Here is a 19,553-nt window from a genome sequence, read left to right on the forward strand (position 1 = left end):
ACATGGCCATAAACACACCGAGGCGCAGGGCCGCGGAGCCCGAGCGACGCGGGGATGGAACCAATAAGAGCGAGAGAGAGAGAGAGAGAGAGAGAGAGAGAGAGAGAGAGAGAGAGAGAGAGCGAGAGAGAGAGAGAATCACAAAGGAAGGTCGGCTAAAAAAACAGAAAGGAGAGACCTCTGAGGTTGGTGGAAACACTGGTGGTTTACAGAAACAGGCTCATAATGGCTTTGTTTTGTTCTTCTTTGAAAGACATTTGGTGTTCCAGTTCATGTTTATTGACTTAAAGTGGAAATCCATAAGGTCTGTCTATGTTGGGTGGATTACACTACAAGTCCCGCAATGTGTTTTTAACCATTTTTGGTTTTACTCTCGTCTAACGTACAGTATGGCTTCTTCTGATTGATTTGAGTTTTTTTGCTTTCTTGGTCGCCGGAGGTGCTGGGGATATTTGTTCATCGTATTTTTTTTGTGAATGTTCATCCATTTGGACAGTTAACTGAACACATCTAGCTATGTTGCACTGGCAAATTCTTGCCTTTCACGATGTTCTTTGTATTTTTGGCGGGAAAACTAAACAATGAAAAACAGCATATAGAGGAGCACATGCATGCCGCAAATACACTGAATACCGGTTTCTTAGCAAGTGGCAGCTACAAAAAAATTGTGGGATTTTATTTTACAAAATAATCTTATGCACTATCACTTTAAATGGAAACCAGGGCGATATTTTGAGATATTTTTATGGTTTTTCAGAGCTCTAAATTGTAGTGATTTTTGCGGCGCTCAGTTTTCAAAAGCCCAACAAAGCGTATCCGTAGAGAAGGCGTCCTGCTGACTGTCGCAGCTCCGGCGTTGATATGGTCTGCCCACTGACAAAGTGATGTACAGTCCTCGAAGCGTGTGATACTGCAGCAGGTTGATAAACTGCCCGCAGCCAATGTTTGCATTAGAGCCGTGAAAACATTTTGTCATGGCGTTACATCAGTGTTTCCAACGCTCACAAGATGTATCAAGTCGTGCCTTGAAGAGCATGAAGACATCTGGGATATGGGTTTATAAGACTGACAGCAATGACAGTGATGGGTCACTTTAGTTTGGCAGGATTTCATGAAAAATTGCTGGAATTAGTTAATAACTATATGAAAACCCAACTATTTATATACTATATTATAGTCACTCACTCACATACACACACAGTGATCAATATAAATTATAAAACTGTAGAATCTGTAACTGTAACTTGGTAAGTACAATAGTAAAAATGTATAATTTATACATTATATACCCATTACAATAATTTATCCTGTGCATTGAATTGCATTCTGCATGTTCTATATGTTAATATATATTTTACAATTTGTGTTTTGTATTTTTGACTATTTGTGTATTTGTTATTTTCTTTTAGTTTGCATTTTATTTAATTTAACTATTCTTTTGTAAAATTATTCTTTTATTTGTATTTTTTCAGGCTGTTCAATTTTTTTTTCAAGATTCAAGATTCAGGAGATTCAAGAGGTTTATTACTCACATACATATACATACTTTCATACATATATGCAGTGAAACTCACCCCAGAGATTATGCACAATAGTTTCTAAACCGAACATGATAGCTAACCTGATTTCTACCGAACTAACTAACTGAAACAAACTGATTCCTAAAACGTAATGCAGTTAGTGAATAGAATAATGTAAATAAAATAAAATAAAAAATAAAACAAGACTCAAAAAGATGATACAAAGTGGTGGTACAAAATACATATGAAGGGAATAGAGTTATGTATGGGATAGGTTATTTGTATATACAGATATTTGCAGTAAAGTGCATTTGAATAAAGTGTGTATGGAGATATACAGCACAGTAACTTTCTGTACTTGTACTTGTACTTTCTTTCTTTGTAACACTAATAGAGAAATGTAGAGAAATGCACCAATCCACACCATGACAAACTCATTTTTGATTGCCTCCGTGGAATAAACCAATTACGATTCAGAATCTTTTACTGCGTTCACGCTGTGCCACCAAACATATCTGAGAAGTTTTTCCGCCTTTAAGGGGAGGCTGGTATTCCAAAACCCTGGAAAACACAACACCGTGGCTGCAGTCCGGAGTCCCGGCTGAATTGTTGATGAGTGAGACTTTCTTTCTTTTCTTCCTTCTCCCTCCCTCCTCTCTCACTCGTGCCCTCAGCTCTTTGTAGGAGGAGTTTTCACACACTTTGAGGCGACAAGACAATGCTCAACAAGGTGAGGCCCCAGCGAAAAATCCAGTGCCTGGAGCCACTGGGGATGACGGGAGAGGAGGAAATGAACACGCCGCTGCGGTTTTCACACCTTATACCTTTATCCCCCACCCACCCATTCTCTCTCTCTCTCCCTCTGTCCCGCTCATTCTCTCTCTTTCACTCATCGGCCTCGGGCGCCCAGCAGCTAATCCAAAAGGTCACCTGTAGCCTCCACACCTTCCTAAAAAAAAAAAAGGAAAACAACAAAAAAGAGAGACAAATCAAGCCTCGGGGAGTTTCAATCCTGAGCGCTCAGGGCAGGTACAACTCTCTGGCAGTTGAGCGGGAGTCTGCTCCTCTCATTACACTTTTACCGTTTTACTGGCGTTTATACTTGAGTAAAAGGAGAAAGTAAAATATATAAGAGAGGCTTGGCTATGGTCTCAACATGAACTCAAATGGAGTAGCGCAATACACATCTACACATCTGGATATATACTGAATATACACATCTATATATTTTATACTGAGAATCTGAGAATAATATACTGAATAACACATCTATGTCCTGTTTTTTTATTTCATCTTACTTCTCCCTTTCTTGACTATCTTATCTTATCTTATCTTATCTTATCTTATCTTATCCTATCTTATCTTATCCTATCTTATTTTATTTTATCTTATCTTATTTTTATCTTATCTTAACTTATTTTATCTTATCTTATCTTATCTTATCTTATTTTATCTTATTTTATTTTATCTTATCTTATCTTATCTTATTTTTATCTCATCTTATTTTTATCTTATCTCATCTTATCTTATCTTATTTTATCTCATCTTAAATTATCTTATCTCATCCTACCTTATCTTATCTTACCTTACCTTATCTTATTTTATCTTATCTTATCTTATATTCATTTATCTTTTCTTATCTTATCTTATCTTATCTTATCTTATTTTATCTTATTTTATCTCATTTTATCTCATTTTATTTAATTTTATCTTATCTTATCTTAGCTAGTTAAGTAAGTACAGTACTTGTGCTTTGTTATTTTCCACCACTGGTTCTTAACACATTTCCCTTTTTGAAAACTCTTATCATTGACTTATTGAAGGTAGATTAGTAAATGGAAGGCCGTGTATCTGTTATAAATGATTCATCATGATTTAAATGTGCAGTGGAGCTCCTGATCAACATGTTTAATGACACTGTGGCTGCAATTTGTTGGTCACTGAGATTTCCTTCTGATCATCTTACATAATTTGCTGATTGCAAATTATCGATTTGCAATGATCGACCTGGCTTTGTGAAAGCATTGGGTGGGGTCAAAGGCCAAGGTTATAGGCTGTTCCCACTCTCATTTTGTTGAAAGTTAATCAATATAAACACAGTCAAGGCAGACTGTTAAAGCAAAGCAGGATGTCCTTCACTAGAGAATCCATTACAACATGTTTTCCTAATCATACGTGTTGACTAAATACCACATTATAGTTTCAATAGTGTAATGCAATGTTATGTTATGCAATTTAATACAGTGTAATGTATTGTTATGTGATATAGTGTAATGTTATGCAATGCAGTGTAATTTAATGTGATGTAATGCAAGGTATTGTAATGTAATGTAATGTTTAGTCTAATGTAACGCAATCTAATGCACAGTAATGTAATGTAATGTAATGTAATCTAGTGTAATATAATGTAATGTCATGTAGTGTAATGCAATGTAATCTAGTGTAATGTAATGTAATGTCATGCAGTGTAATGTAATGTAATGTCATGTAATGGACCTAGACCCGTGAACCCACAGCATGGAGCGTTCTCCTTTTAGACGTCCGAACAATTTGATCCGTTCCAAGCGCTGAAGACGGTCCACAAGGCCCAGCTCGTCTATGTCTTTATGTCTTTGAATCTGTTTCATATTGAAAAGGCAGCGGGACTTCTGCAGCTCAGGAAGCCGGAAAAAACGTTCAGACGTTGTTTCCTTTCATAAGCACGAGAAACGGATAATTTCCACTCTCTCTCTCTCTCTCTCTCTCTCTCTCTCTCTCTCCCCATCGTTGACTTTTCTCTTCTTTTTCTCTTCCATGAAGAGTGGAGAGTTTTCGGACAAAGCGACGGTGAGTTTTTATGAAAATGGTATAGATTATCTTCCTCCTCACCCTTCCCTGAGCCAATCTTTCTTTCCCTTTCTCCCCGTCTCTCATTCTTTCTTTTATTTCCTCGTCCGCCGAGCCTCTTAATTTGCTTTCGACAAACCATTTCCTTTTGCCTGCAGTAAATCTTTCACTCATCCCTCACTAGAAAGGAAAGGAGCGGGGGGAAAAGAGCCCTCACGCAGGCATGCACATGCAGGCCGTGTAATGAACTCTGCTTCCCCTTCGTTCCAGCCATGGGAATCCTGCTCAACGCAGACGTGACTGACACTACAGAGCTCCCTCCGAGGTCAAATGCAATTCTTTATCATTATCACAACAGTGCATAGCAAATGCAACGGTACACATTACCAAAAAAAGAGAAGAACGCGTCCTTCCGTGTTTTGCAGAAACTCTTGAAACATGAAAGGTTTCAACTGACTCTCACAGAAATTCCCACAGTGTCTATTGAATCAAACCTCGTGGCGGTTTAGTGTGATGCTGTGTTCTTTAGTAGATTTGATACTTTCATTAAATAAGGGAATCCCCTCGTCTTTGTTCCGTTGTGTCGCCATCACAGCCATGTCGGAAAGAACTGGTTGGTGGAGCTGGTTGGTGGAGCTGGTTGGTGAAGGTGGTTGGGGGAGATGGTTATTGGCGCTGGGTGGTGGAGCTGGGTGGTGGAGCTGCTTGGTTTAGGTGGTTGGTGGAGCTGGGTTGGGGAGCTGGTTGGTGAAGATGGTTGGTGGAACTCGGTGGGTGACTTTGTTGTCGGAGCTGGATGGTGGAGTTTGTTGGTGGAGCTGGATCGTGGAATTTGTTGGTGGAGCTGGATGGTGGAGTTTGTTGGTGGAGCTGGTTGCTTTAGCTGGTTGGTTTAGTTGGTTGGTTTAGCTGGTTGGTGTAGCTGGTTGTTGAAGCTGGTTGGTTAAGTTGGTTGGTGTAGCTGGCTGATGGACTTGGTTGGTGGAGCTTGATGAGGGAGCTCGTTAGTGAAGCTGGCTGTTGGACTTGGTTGGTGGAGCTTGATGGGGGAGCTGGTTAGTGGAGTTGGTTGATGGACTTGGTTGGTGGAACTTGATGGGGGTACTGGTTAGTGGAGCTGGTTGGTGGAGCTGGGTGGTGGAGCTAGGTGGCGGACTTGGTCGATGTATCTGGTTGGTGGAGTTGGTGGGAGTGGAGGTGAACTCCAGGGGATTGCATTTGGCAAGGCTGGATGCACTGTTATGGTGTGATAATTGAGATTGTAATAAGGAGGAATGTTCCTCTTTGTCGCACACAATGCAACCGCTGCCGGGCAGTTGAGCTGAGCCTGGCTGTAAAAAGAGAAGAGGACATATTTGAGGAAACTGAATCTTTGTGAGATACCACATATTTTAAATATAAATAAGTAGAAGCGTGAGGGAAAGAATGTCTGAAATCTTGGCCGATTTTTACAGTCAATGCTGCTATGGCATTAATAAACTTTTTTTTGGGTGGTTGTTTTTATCTCATTTTTCATAGGCTCGCTATCTTGTTAAATAAAAACACAAACAAAAACAAAAAAGAACGTATTTATGTGATGTGCCCTGTATGTGTAGGTCAATATGGAACGGAAAACAACAATATTAATGTTATTAATGTTAACCCTAACCCTAACCCATTAAAAAAAAACATTTCTGCGACGACCAGTCAGGTAAACTGTAGCACATACACTACATGTAGTTCTGTGTTGCCGAAAATGGACCTAGATCTCTCAACCTTGTCGACAACTGTTGCCCTCGCTGAGCAGTTCAATGCACGATGAGGGTTTGTCACCGTTCCAATCACAAACGATTCTTCTCAGAGAAGTGAATCACGATCCGTCACCCGTCCATCAGCGTCCACCGCCCACACAATGTGACACACAGCGTCAAACTGAACAATGGGAGCTTGTTGTCAGGGAAACTTCTCAACGAGCTTCTCTGCTCACACGTAGAGTTTAAAAGAAAAAAGAAAATACAATACGGCTTTTAAAATGAGAGAGAGAGAGAGAGAGCGAGAGAAACCAACAGAAAGAGAGAGTGAGAAAAAAAAAAAAACTTGTTCCAACTTTGGCCCCGACGTCATGACGGTGCGTTCTGCTGCTGTGGGAACTTGCACTGCATCGCTCTCACCTCTCAGCTTGTGGACTAGTTGAAAGTAAAGATGAGAGGAGGTGGAGGTGGAGGAGGAGGAGGAGGGCGGTGCTGTTCCGGAACCCTCTGAGGAGATCCATTCATCATCTGTGTGAGTGGAGGCCGAGCGGGGCCCTGCCTTATTTGCGTTCATTAGGGAGTCGTAAATCTCCACAAGTGAGAAGAATTGTCAATCATCTGAGCGGTGTCTCCAAACCACAGACAGGGTATTGTGCAACGCTCACAGACACACACACACACACACACACCCACGCAGACACACACACACACACACACACACACACACACACACACACACACACACATACACACACACACACAAACACACACACACACACACACACACATACCATATAAAGAGACATATACACATTCTATACACACATAGAAACAGATACAGAGATACACATATACAAACACGCACACATACATACACACAAACACATTCATAAACGAATACGCATACAGACACATACAAATGCACTCTCACATAGAAAAAGACACACACACCCACATACTGTTTGCAAACACACACACATACAATAAACAGATGCAAATACATAAATATACACGCACATACAAACGGACACACACACACACACACACACACACACACACACACACACACACACACACATACACACACACACACACACAGAAATATATGATGTCATAGTGTGTTCCGCTCTGCTGCACCTCTCTCTCTTGATGTTTTGCGATGTTTCAGCGTGTTTTGCGATGGAGTGACACCCTGATCAAACGACCATGCCACTGTTTCCGTTCAGCCTGACTTCTCTCACATACCTTGGGCCTTTTGGGGCAGAAATGTAAACAATTTTTCTCACCGTTTGACACAACCACTATTGTGTTTGAGCACACGGGAAAATAAGAGAAAGGATGAAATGAATACCTGCCCCGAGGATGTTCAATTGCGAATTTCCGCTCTGACATACCTGTTTATCTTTTTAATGCTGTGTCGCCGTCGAATCGCTGAGAGCGTCGACGAAGCAGCGTCTTTCTCACGGTCTGACGCTGAGCGCATGGCCTGGCCTGTTTTTTAATAGTCCTCATCAGCCAAGTCAAAGGAGAGAAATACTTACAACGTGATGAGAGAAGTAACTACTGTGAAGGATTATATATCACTGGTTCCAAAGGTTAGAGTGATGATTAAGGATTCATTCATTAATGTGGAATGGAGGAAGTTTGATAGACCCAGACATTGAGTTAACTTACAATATGTCTTCAATTAAATCTTATCTTATCTTATCTTATCTTCTTATCTTATCTTATCTTATTTTATCTTATGTTATTATTATTATTACTAGGAGTCCAGCCCCTAGGGTCATAATAATAACAATAATATTATTGTCATTGTTATTGTTCATATTGTTATAGTTATTGTTCACCATCTTGTTATTGTTTGTGAAAAAATCATCTGAAAGCCTAAAACTATCTGGAACACCATCTTCAGCAAAACACACAGACACGGTTATGTCTTGCTTGAACCGCGCTGTCACAAAGACCTTGTGGTTGAAGTTTCATCCAAATCGATCCACATACCGAGCAAATATTAACATAAAAACCGACCAAATTTTGGGCGTAATTACACAGACGAGCCAGTACATCTGACGTCGAAATATGTCCAACCCCGCAAAACCTATCTGGAACACATACTTCGGCATAAGCTATGAACACGGTTGAGGTGTCGTTTGAACCTCTATGTCACGAGGATCTTGTGCCGCAAATTTCATCCAGTTAAAAAAACTGAAAAAAACTTTGACCGGAAATATTCAGTCACACGTCTCGTTCAAAAATGAACGAGATGAGATTTACAGTAAGACGCATTATGACGTCATCATATTATTTACTATAAATGTACAGATTCCGAATGAGAATGTCCAGTTGGACCGTTCCAGTGTGGGCCTTAGACTGGTCACTCTGTAGACTTTCGACGTTACCAAACTATGTATACTATATAAATGTACTCGATGTACGTGTATAGTTATATCGCTTCTTACCTGGTAACTGTCAGTAGATCTGTTCGATTGATATTTTAAATCCGTGGTCCACGTTAAAAATTGGTCAGTGTGTCCCTCGAAAACACTGAAATGTGCGACTGAGTGATGTGTTCAAGATCCAGCAAGGTGTTGGAAAAATAGAAGCCATGCAATGGTAATTACCCACAGAAATACCACAGCGTTTTTCATATTTCATGGAAACGGCACTTACTGAAAATGTAATCTATGTAAAAAACTCAACTTTACAAAAATTTACTATTATTATTATTATTATAATTATTGTCAGTCATTATCAGTAACTTATTATTATCAGTAACTTACTGAAATGTAAACTCAACTAAACTTTACAAATACATTACGTAATTTCAACTGTTATCGTAAATCTATGTGAATACGTCATAACAGACACAACGTCTTCTCCCGTCACTGACATTGAGGATACTTCAGTGCATTCAAGGTAACATAAGAATAATAAGATAAACTTGAAAATATACGTTGTGTCTAAACATTTTCGTACCGCTAAACGTAACAAATTTTAATGCAAATGCAGAAAGTGTTTTTAATATTAACAAATTATTCCATAATAATTATAATTCAAAATTACTGTTGAAGTTACATGAAGGCTGTCTGCATTACACTATAGACAAATAAGATATTAAACAGAATTTTCAAATTATATATTATTAACAGAATAAGTACAGAATAAAGTAGTAATTACAAATAAATGAATAGATATAATTTTTAATTAAATATATTTTTTATTATTGTGATGAAAATAACAAAACAATTCCTGAAGTTGTTTTTGTCATTGTTACAGATGCTAAACAATAGCAGAAAATATAAGGCAATAAAGACTCAGCTGTTTCGAACAGCTCAGCTATTAAGAATATTTTTTTATATTTTTTATTTAGAACTGACCTATCTTCATAATGCTTCATGGAAATACTTCATACGTAATGCCATGAAAGTTGCAAACATGAAACTCCATGAATGTAATTACGTTACGTTTATATGTCCAGGTCACTCTGAAGGTCATTCACAATATAATAAAGTAAACTATGGTTGTAACTACCTGACGTAAGTCCACAATGTTTGATGTTTGTACGTTTAGTTAATTGTGATGCGTTTCACACAAACACAAATAACTATAATATGTACCTAACACCAATAAGCTGGACCCCGTGCATTGTTGCCTGCAGCTACATTTATTATTATTATTAAAATTATTATAAAAATTATTGTTATTATTATTATTATTATTATTATTATTATTAGAATAAAAACAACAATACAAACAAGAGCCAAACTTTGTATCACACAATGGTAGTAAGTCAATATAGATGAACTGTTATGAATGAATATTTATTTATGAATACTTACTTGTTTTCTAATATCAAAGTAATAGTGGAGTTTAAAGTCCACGGCAGCTTCTGCAGGTTTGGGTTTTCCTCCCACTGGGCTCACATCTATGTTCTCCTGACAGCCCCAAACAGCTGTTGTAATTTCTGTCAAATTTTACTTTTATTACCTGGTCATTAAAGCGGCGGCAACGACTAAACCAGATGGGCTTTTGGTGGCCGTACAACGGCTCCTTTTTATAGTGTTGGTGAAAATTGAACCAAAGGAAGCCATGCGCTTTATAAAATTAAGGCAATCATTCCCACATTCCTGAGACATGGGGGTCACGAAGCGGGGCGGAGAGGGGTCCAGAGGGTGGCGTGTGTGTGTATGTGTGTGTGCGTGCGTGCATGTCTGTGTGTGTGTGTCTGTGTGTGTGTGTGTGTGTGTGTGTGTGTGTGTGTGTGTGTGTGTGTGTGTGTGTGTGTGTCTGTCTGCAGTTCATCTGTTTATATCAAAACATCATTAAACAATATATCAAATGTAACAAGTCACATTAATAATTGAAATGATGTTATGAGTGATTAGGGGATTAGTATTATCTGTAATGGATAACATTTGGGAGGGGACCTTAAGCTCTGTGTCTCTCAACAAACTCAGTAGGAACTCCGGAAAAATAGGCAGAGCATATCACCGGCCCAGCTGATAGTTGTTTCACACATGGGAAGGGCTGCACCAACACTGGGCCCCGGAGAGGAGGAAACAAGGGCTGCATTAAGAATTTATAGGAGAGAGAATGAGGAAATAACAAAACTGGTTTGAACCACTCAGCCGTCTGTGTCTCGTGTCTCAGTATTGTGAAAGTATTTAAAGAAAGCGATGACAGGTGGCGGCTTGTTCACCTCGTTGTTTGTCGTCCCTGAATTAACAGAGGCCCCTCAGCGTTACTTAAAACAGTTTCCTCACAGCTCAGCGGTAACACACACTGTGGGTCTATACTTTACAATTAGCGTTCTTCAAAAGAACCTACTGATCTGATCATGCTTTCACTAATTTCTGAATTTCCCCCTGGGGATTAATATAGTGTTCTTATCTTTTTTTTTGTGTTTTTTTTTTTACTGTCGATATTTGACTAAACATGTGTTTGTTTGCACAAGGCAATAACTCTACAAGGCTCAATAACATGTTTAGTCATTTAGCAGCATCTTGAAACAAAAACAAAATGAACCAGATTGAATTTTGCAATATTCTCTCTAAAACCTCAGGAATTAAAGGGACTGAAAAATATCGTGGTGATTTTTCAGATTTTCCAATGATGATACTGGAAAAAAAGGAAGCCAGAATGGTTGAGAATGGCAGAGCGTAAGAGATCAGAGATGCAAAGTGGGGTTTTTTTTCGGCTGCACGACTAGGAAAAGGAGTGTCGTTTCGGAGGGTCGAGTCAGGGTAACACTGGGAGTTGGATTATGGGAATGTGGAGGTTTTTGGGTGCTCGAGGAGGGCCATACCGACCCAGATGTTGTGGTTATCACACCCCAGCTTCCTTCCACTTGGTGGTGACGCCCTGGGAGGTGTAATATTACATCCGTCTTGCCCGGTGTTTATACTCCCTATGTCGCACTTTACACAGCTTTAACAGCAACGCCGTGGGCCCGACGACGCTCACGAGAGATTCAAATCTCTCGTGAGCGTCCCTCTCAACGGCGAACACGACACCAGCATCCAACCGCGATGCCGCGTGGCAGTCACCAATCGAGTGTTCAGACTGAAACAAACAAAAACAGAAGTCATACGTTCCACCCCGAGGAGCAAATCAGGAATTGCGTCGAGACAATAGGCGGCGATGAGACGGCGACGGCGACGATGACTTTCGTCGCCGGACGCCGGCGAAGAGGGAGACAATGGCGGCCTTTCTTTCTTCGCCACAGATTCCAGCGGAGGAATGGCGCGTTTCCAACCAGAGGCAGACGAGCTGATCGTGTCTAGGTACTTCCCAGAGCCATTGTCGTTGGGCTGCTGGCGGCCTGTGACGTCATAGTGAGGTATTGTTTCCACCCAGCTTATTTGCGCTTAAATGCTATTTTGCTCCGCCGAGCTTACTTTGGAAGGAATGAATTCCATATGTACAGATTCCTGGAACATTGTTTTTTTTTGTTTTTTTGTTTTTTTTTCGTCTGTGTCATCACAACGTTACTGGGATTCTGCGTTGAGTTAAGTTGAGTTGGTAAGATCTGACATGGAGCAGCTTTACACAGACATGGTCGTCTGACCCCCTTTCAGCTGGGAGCCCCTCAAGTCGTCAATCTTCCCCCCGTGCCAACGCAACATTCCCGCTTATGATCGTTCATCATGCTGCTGAAAAATGATCGGGGGTCGAGAAAAAAAAAAAAAAAAAAAAGATGCATTGAAACAAGACACCCCGACTTCTAAAATCATTACGCTCAACTTTATGTCCCAATCAGGGACGTGCAACCACAACGAGACGTATGCGAGGGATCACATCAGGGTCAGGTTAATCCAATTGTTATTTATTTAATTTGCTGAAGTAAAAACGAAGTAAAATGTGTTGGTTAGAAATTGACGCTCAAGTTAGTTAGCTCTCCTCCCTTCCCCTTCGCGATCGTTTTAACCTTCCACGAGAGAAAGTAGGAAAACAAACCCTTTTCAGACGTGCAACTTCGACATTGGAACTTAACGTGAAACCCCCTTCGACACATGTGCTGGGTGGGATGGGTGTATTTTTTTTTGGGGGGGGGGGTTGCAGTGATGATTATCTCACCTGGAAGTGAAATTCAAGCGGCTCTTCCAGGTGCCCCGACGTATCCATGTCTGGGGTGGCAGCGATGGTGTCGCGCTTATCTGCAGAGCAGCATCCTGTTGGCCGCGCACCAGACGACCTGTTTCCTTCTCCGTCTGGATCCCGCAGCTCCAACAAAGACTTTCTCACATTACCCAATACGCACGCAAAGACAACAACAGGCATTTGGACTTCACAGAAATTTAGCACGACGCGGACGCGGTTATTCGTGCGGCAGATTTCGCTCGCAACGGCGAAGCAAAGCGCAAAGTGTAAGCGTAAGACTTGTCGGGGCATTTGGGGTTTTTTCGGGGCCACCCCTTCAGCATGAGACGCTGAAGGATCACTGTCGTTCCTCCTGTGAGTGTTTTGCGATGGTTGTTTCTCTTGAATTATTGGTCTCTAAATATTAGTCTGGAACTTCTCCAAACAATTCTCAAATAACTCTCAAAATAATCTTCGACACATCAATGGAGTCCTCCGGCGGACTTACCCGCGGGCCCCCATGCGCCGACACCGACGCCGGCGAAGGCTTTTGAAAAACAGCGTTTCGGCGGTTCTCGACCCTTACGTTCAAGTCATCAACAAGAGGTTGCATGGTCTGAATTCCCTGCAGTCCGTGGGAGGAAGCAGAGTAAGTTCTCTCCGTTGTTTCGTTCTGAATTTTCACTGATATCGCGATGTTGACTGAGAAGGTCACGCTCAAACCGTCGCCCTGTTGCCAAAATCATAGCTTGAAAGTTATTCATTTATTTCGTTAAAATACATTTTAGGTAAATCATTAGAATTTTTGAACTCACACCATGAGCGTGAGTGATAGTTAGCCACATTTAGTTTATTTTCTCATTCTATGCTTAAAACTCAACCCTGTTACTTCAACCCTGTTTCTCATTTAAGCCATATTCAGCAACACAACCTTGTAAAAAATTGGATATTATTACCTGAGATGGGTAAAAAAAATAATGTTTGAAATGGTTAAATACATGCTTTCTTAGATTCAGTGTTGAAAAACCATTAAAAACTCAAGTGAAATTAAAAAGTTAAATGGAAATCACCCCGTGTGGACGTGTGGACTAAATTAAATCCAACAATGAAAATCCAGAGCTCAGGTCATACCATTCGGGGCCTATGGCCGATTACGTATCAAAATCGAGGCTCCTTGGAAGGAAAAAGCTTGACAATCACCGCATTACACGCATATGCACCTGCGTGCCTTAATGTGCCTAATCACGGTGGAGTAAACCTCCGCGAACTCGTGTAAACTCACTGCGGCCGCATTAGCGCGAGCAGGTGTCAGACGCCGCCTCTTCCAGCTCGGCAGATGTTTGAGGAAGCACCTTGGCGAGTGCCGGCGCGGCGGAGACATCCTCACGACCTGTTTTGATAACCCCTCAGGAACTTTGACTCCTCCCGCAGCTGCACAAAGCCACAGCAGGTAAAAGGCTTGAGGCTTCGGCTTTTTTGCTCTTAACGTCCGGAATGATACGGCTGCTCCTATTGGTTATGAAAAAAAAAAAAAAAAAAAGGAAAAAAGGTCAACGGGAATTGTTGTAAAGTTGGTGGAAAGTAGAACGCAAATCAACTGACAAACGTCGGGAGAGTACAGGACTCCTATTATGAGGCCGGCGGGGGAAGGAAGGGCCGTACGTTGTGCGTTTGAGCTGAAACTTCCCGATCCATCCGCCCGCCCTCCACCCTCCCCTCCACTCACGCACACAGAAGCAAAGATAACAGACACAGGCCGTCTTGATAAAAGTGTCGGCGGCCTCCGGTTATTTACAACCGAAAGGGGGGCAAATGCCTTCTTCCGCGGCTTCCGAGGTTTGGTTGGAAAGGGAACGCTTTCGCACCCGAGGTCGTTGTGTCAACACACACGGAGAGGATCCCTTAAACAAACACAGGCTTAGAGCCAGAGATGGAGAGATTGCACGAAGAACCGTCCTCGATACACTTCAGCCGGTTTGTTAAGTGAACTGTATAGGGGTGATTAAGATAAAGCGAGGCGAGGGGGGACCCACTCGCTGTCTCTCTCACTGTCTCTCTCTCTCTCTCTCTCTCTCTATCTACACTATCTATCTCTCTCTCTATCTATCTCTCTCACTCTCTCTCTCTCTATCTACAGTATCTCTCTCTCTCTCTCTCTCTGCCTACAGTATCTATCCCGGTGAAGAGACCAACAGATCCCTGCGTACCTAGTTATCTCTGAAGATGTTTGCGCTCATACTAATCATTACTGACCTGTGACTTTTCTGTGGTTTGTCTCAAATTTTGGTGTTTAATTGCTTCCTCCATAATCAGGCTTCTGCTGCTGTGACATGACTTACTGAAAATAAAGGAACCTTAAAGGTCAAAGCCTCTCTCTCTCACTCTCTCTCTATCTACAGTATCTAACTCGCTCTCTCTCTAGTTACAGTATCTCATTCTTTATCTAGAGTATCTAATGCTCTCTCTCTTTCTCTCTCTCTCCCTCTGCTTTGTTTCTGTACTTAAGTAGATACATACAAGTCTCTATCCTCACTCAAGGGTTATGTTTTCTTGAGACTTTCCACATTTACCCCGCTACATTTCAATGCAAATATCTACTTTTTTTACTTAACTTATCTTTCTCACACAACTTTTTTTTTCTATCCGGATTTATGCATTTGTAGATAAAAGCAAAAAATGAGGGATTTCTTTCAATCAACCCGCTGATCAACAAATAATTCGGCCCACATCTTTTCCAAAAATGACTATGACACCACCAAATTATAACTATTGATAAGATCTGTTCCATCAGCACTAGTACTAGTACCCTTACTTGTAATGCTGTAAGTACGTTTAAGGGCAACTGCGGCTATAGTTTTACTTCAGTGGAGATGTCAGTGTGGCATATTTCTTATTTACTAGTCATCTTGCTTCAGGGTATTTGTAGTAGAGCGCTTCTCCCAGCTCCCTCTCTCTCTCTCTCTCTCTCTCTCTCTCTGTCTCTCTCTCTCTCTCCCTGTGTGTCTCTCTCTCTGTCACACACACACACACGCACGCACGCACGCACGCTTGCACAAACACACGCACGCCCCTCAGGAGGAGGAACCTAAACTTTTGCTCCTTTACTTAACGTCGCTTCCCCCACCGCGGCGCACGGCCCAGCCAAACGCTGCTCTGACGGTGCGACGCGCAGGGAGCGTCCGGCCGCAGCGACGAGAGGAGCTGACGGGAGTTGACGGCCTGGAAGCTGAACCCCCCGGGGAGGGATGACCATCGCGGCCAGAGCCTTGTGAAGATTGCGAAGGAGGCCGTTGTGCAGGAGCGGGGCTTCTCCCGGCATGGCAAGGCTGCGCCGCTTGAAATGAGCGGATTTCCTCGCGTCCCACTCCGCCGAATCATGGTGGGTAGCGCTGTTTATTTACGTTTCCTTTAAGGCTTTTACTCCGTCTGCTGGGAGAGAAAACGACCCTTTTTATTTTATTTTTTCTTGTCCGTGCCTTGTTGACCATCGCCGCAGTCCTCTGGATTTCATTTTTGTTCTGTTGTTGTTGTTGTTGTTGTTGTTGTTGTTGTTTTTCATTTGTTTTGTTTGTTCGTTTGTTTGTTTGTGTGTTTGTTTGTGTGTTTGTTTGGTTTTGCCCGAGCAGTTATCGACGCACATTTGTATTGTGGCGAACACCTACACGGGGGGATAAATTCCGAAAAATCGATACAGAATTAGTGATTAGTAATTAACCGATTCAACTTAAAGCTCGTTTAGACTATGGGCTGTGCTCGCATTGTATTTTCCTTGTCTTACAATTGCCGCAGACATGGAGCCGAAACGTTTCACGAAAAACAAATATCAAACTAGGTTCGTACGCAAACGTGTGTTTGCGTTGGATTTTGCATAGATTGAAAAAAATCGACATTAACGCCAAAAATACTTTCGAGTACATACGTCAACACCGATTACAAATGTGCGTTACAGGCTTTATTTGCAATAAATTAAAATGTTTTAAGTCGAGCTAAATATTGACGCATACTTCATATGAATATCGGCAACGTCTGTAACCAGATGTTTTGTGGTTATTATTATTATTATTGTTATTATTATTATTATTATTATTATTATTATTATGAGTAGTTCAATTATTAGTATTAGTATTATGTGTTTCATTTTTAAATAATGGGGGAAATTATTTCAAATGTTAAGCAGAAACAGGCCTAGAGGGCCTGTATTATTCTCATCATTGCACTACTCATTTTATATTTAAGATCATATTATCAGTGACTGATCAGTGACTGATAAAATTATCTTAAATATCTGATGGTAAACATCCCCAAAGCATTATTATTACTATTATTATTATGGTAGTATCTATAATTCTTGACCTAATTCCTATATTCATTCTTTGCTGAAGGTGCCATCAGGCCTTTTTTTTAATTTGTGTGCCGTTGAAAGATGAATCTATAGCACAAATCTATTTCATACAGTTTCTCACAGATTATTGGTGTTTTATTATTTTTGGGGCTGTTTAAATACGCTTGGTTTAAGTACAGAAGATTACATCTAAATCAACCCCCTCCCCTCCCAAGGATCTAATTAAGTAATTTAAAGGAGCTGCACTAAGCATTTTTTCAAAGGGGGTATTCATATTTTTCAAGGACCCCTTCAAGGGTCCAGTCAAGAAACTAAGCCAGGCTGTGTTTTGCCAACCATTGAAATTACCTTTAAACACATCCCATGTAATTACAGTGTAATTACTGCAAGGCTGAATCAGTAGGCCTATCTCGATGAAATAAATAAATAGATACAATTTATTTATTCATATACTTTTTTTTAATTTTTTAATGTATTTATTAAAATGTATTTCTTTAGATTAATGTATTTATTTTGTAGCTAGAATGCCATATAATCCAAATTGTAGATACATTGTACAATGAATAAAGAACAATTATTTATTTTGCAATCACAAATATAATAGGAAAAATATTTTTTAGGTAATCATCAGACAACATTTTAAAATACATATTTTAGCTGCAAAAGACCTTTCCTCTTAATAAGCACGTAGATAGGTTAATATGTTCTCAGGTTTAAAGCATAGTTACCCATATTATCTCACAAAAACTGCACGAGCTGAATCCATTTGGAAAGTTGACAATTAGGCTGAAATGGGTTCCTATATAAACAAGTTCTCGAAAATCTTTATATTTATTTCCAGCCTTAAAATAAATCACCCCTGTATCTCTCTTAGTCAAAATCTTCATAAACCTACCTTTGCAAAACTGCTCTTTTCACTGTAAGGTAGTTACTGTGCCCCAACAGGCTCCATGGCAGAATACAAATCTTCATGCATCTCGGCTGTACCTGTCCAGTCACTCCCATAAATAACATTGAGGTACTGGGGGTGGATTTAGGGTGGAGGTGGGGTGGATTTGATGGGGGGACTGGGGATGGCGTGGGGGTGGGGTGGGTTTCAGACCGCATACCGAAGACTGTGTGTGCTCAGGCGTGTGTGATTTAACACGCCGCTTCGTCCCTTAATAACATTAGGCCTCATTTCTGGACACCCTCTCCATAGCTGGCCCGGGGACTTTCTTTCCCTCTCCTCGGCCTTCGTGGTTCCTATTACTGGCTCTAATAAATTGTGAATAAGCAGCAGCCCCAAAAGTCCCCGGCGGTGGAGTATTCCCCATCCTGTAGCGCACGGCACCCCCTCTTAAGAAAACACAAATTAATTCCAAAGCCCTCTGTAGCCAAAAGTTTGTGGAATGATAAATATTTTCATAGGAAGCTCCGCTCTTCCTGACTATCTGCACCAATTTCATTATATTTCACGCCCAGTTTCAAGCCCCTTTGTGTTTTCGACGCGATCCCGCGCCGCCCTCTTCCTCCTTTCCATCTTTTCTCCTTCATCATCATCCCTCTTTCCCTACATCTCCCTCTCTTTCCTTCCTCCCCCTCTTCCTCTATACCTGGAGATCTGAGGCCTGTGGTGTTCCATCTACCCTGACCCGTCTCTCGTCAGGCTTCGCAGCTCTTCTTTTTCGACTAAAATGAGGACATTAGAATTAAAAAGTAAAATTATTTGAGAGTAGAAGTAAAAAAAAAAAGTAGTATTCTAGTTTTTATCACACCTATGATTGATTTGAGAGGCGATAAAGTGCAAAAAAGTATACACACTTCACTACGTGTGAAGATGAAGCAGTGAAATAACAGACCATTATAAACATTATTGTACCCTAAACCAAAGCCAAAAAAATCCCACATGATGCTCAAGTTTCGGACTTCTACGCCGTTCCCCGCTGATGGATTGACTTTTTTCTCGACGATATACGACCTCAGAAGGAGAAGTCCAGCGCTCGAACTGCACGGGGCCAACTTCCCCCCCAAAACAAAACCGCTGGAGATACTCGAGCTGTTGCCGAAAAAAACCCGCAAAAATCTAAAAAACTAAAAAGAAACCTCACAGCCGTTTCTCCATCACGCAGATAATGAAGTGATGGAGAAGTTGAATTGATCTTTTTTTTTTTGGAGAATTGTGTAATTATGGAGAGCAGTGCCTTCCATACACGAGCAAAATGGCTACCTTTCGAACTACTTTGTTTATTTTTTGATGTTTTCGTTGTTAGTTTTCTCTTTCTACACTTAACCTCGTCTCTATCCCCCATTGTCTCATATTTTGCAGTTTTACAGTAGTATTCTTTGCCATAAACCTTTAAGACTTTTGTATCAGACACATTTATACTACTTGGCAAGAAACACACCTCTTCAATGGCTTTTAAAGCAGCAGGCCTATTGTTTACTGGTTGGTGTGTGTGTGTGTGTGTGTTGCGTGTTGCGTGTGTGTCACCGCATAAGAGCATCGACATGAGTGTATACGTAGTATCAGACGTGTGTAAGTGCACGTGTTTCTACGACCGTTCCAACTGGAAC

General features: G+C 41.0%; 1 protein-coding gene across 1 annotated transcript in view; it reads left to right on the plus strand.

Moving 5' to 3' along the window:
• The first annotated feature begins 15,807 nt into the window (after positions 1 to 15,807).
• The window catches only part of eya2 (EYA transcriptional coactivator and phosphatase 2), a 34,915-nt gene continuing 31,169 nt past the window's right edge, over positions 15,808 to 19,553 (plus strand). Inside the window, exon 1 of the mRNA XM_080001511.1 lies at positions 15,808 to 16,034. The gene's annotated coding sequence lies outside the window, so the exon portion shown is untranslated. The remainder of the gene's footprint in view (positions 16,035 to 19,553) is intronic.

Source organism: Zeus faber, assembly GCF_960531495.2.
Source record: "Zeus faber genome assembly, chromosome: 5".
In the NCBI taxonomy this organism is placed as follows: domain Eukaryota; kingdom Metazoa; phylum Chordata; class Actinopteri; order Zeiformes; family Zeidae; genus Zeus; species Zeus faber.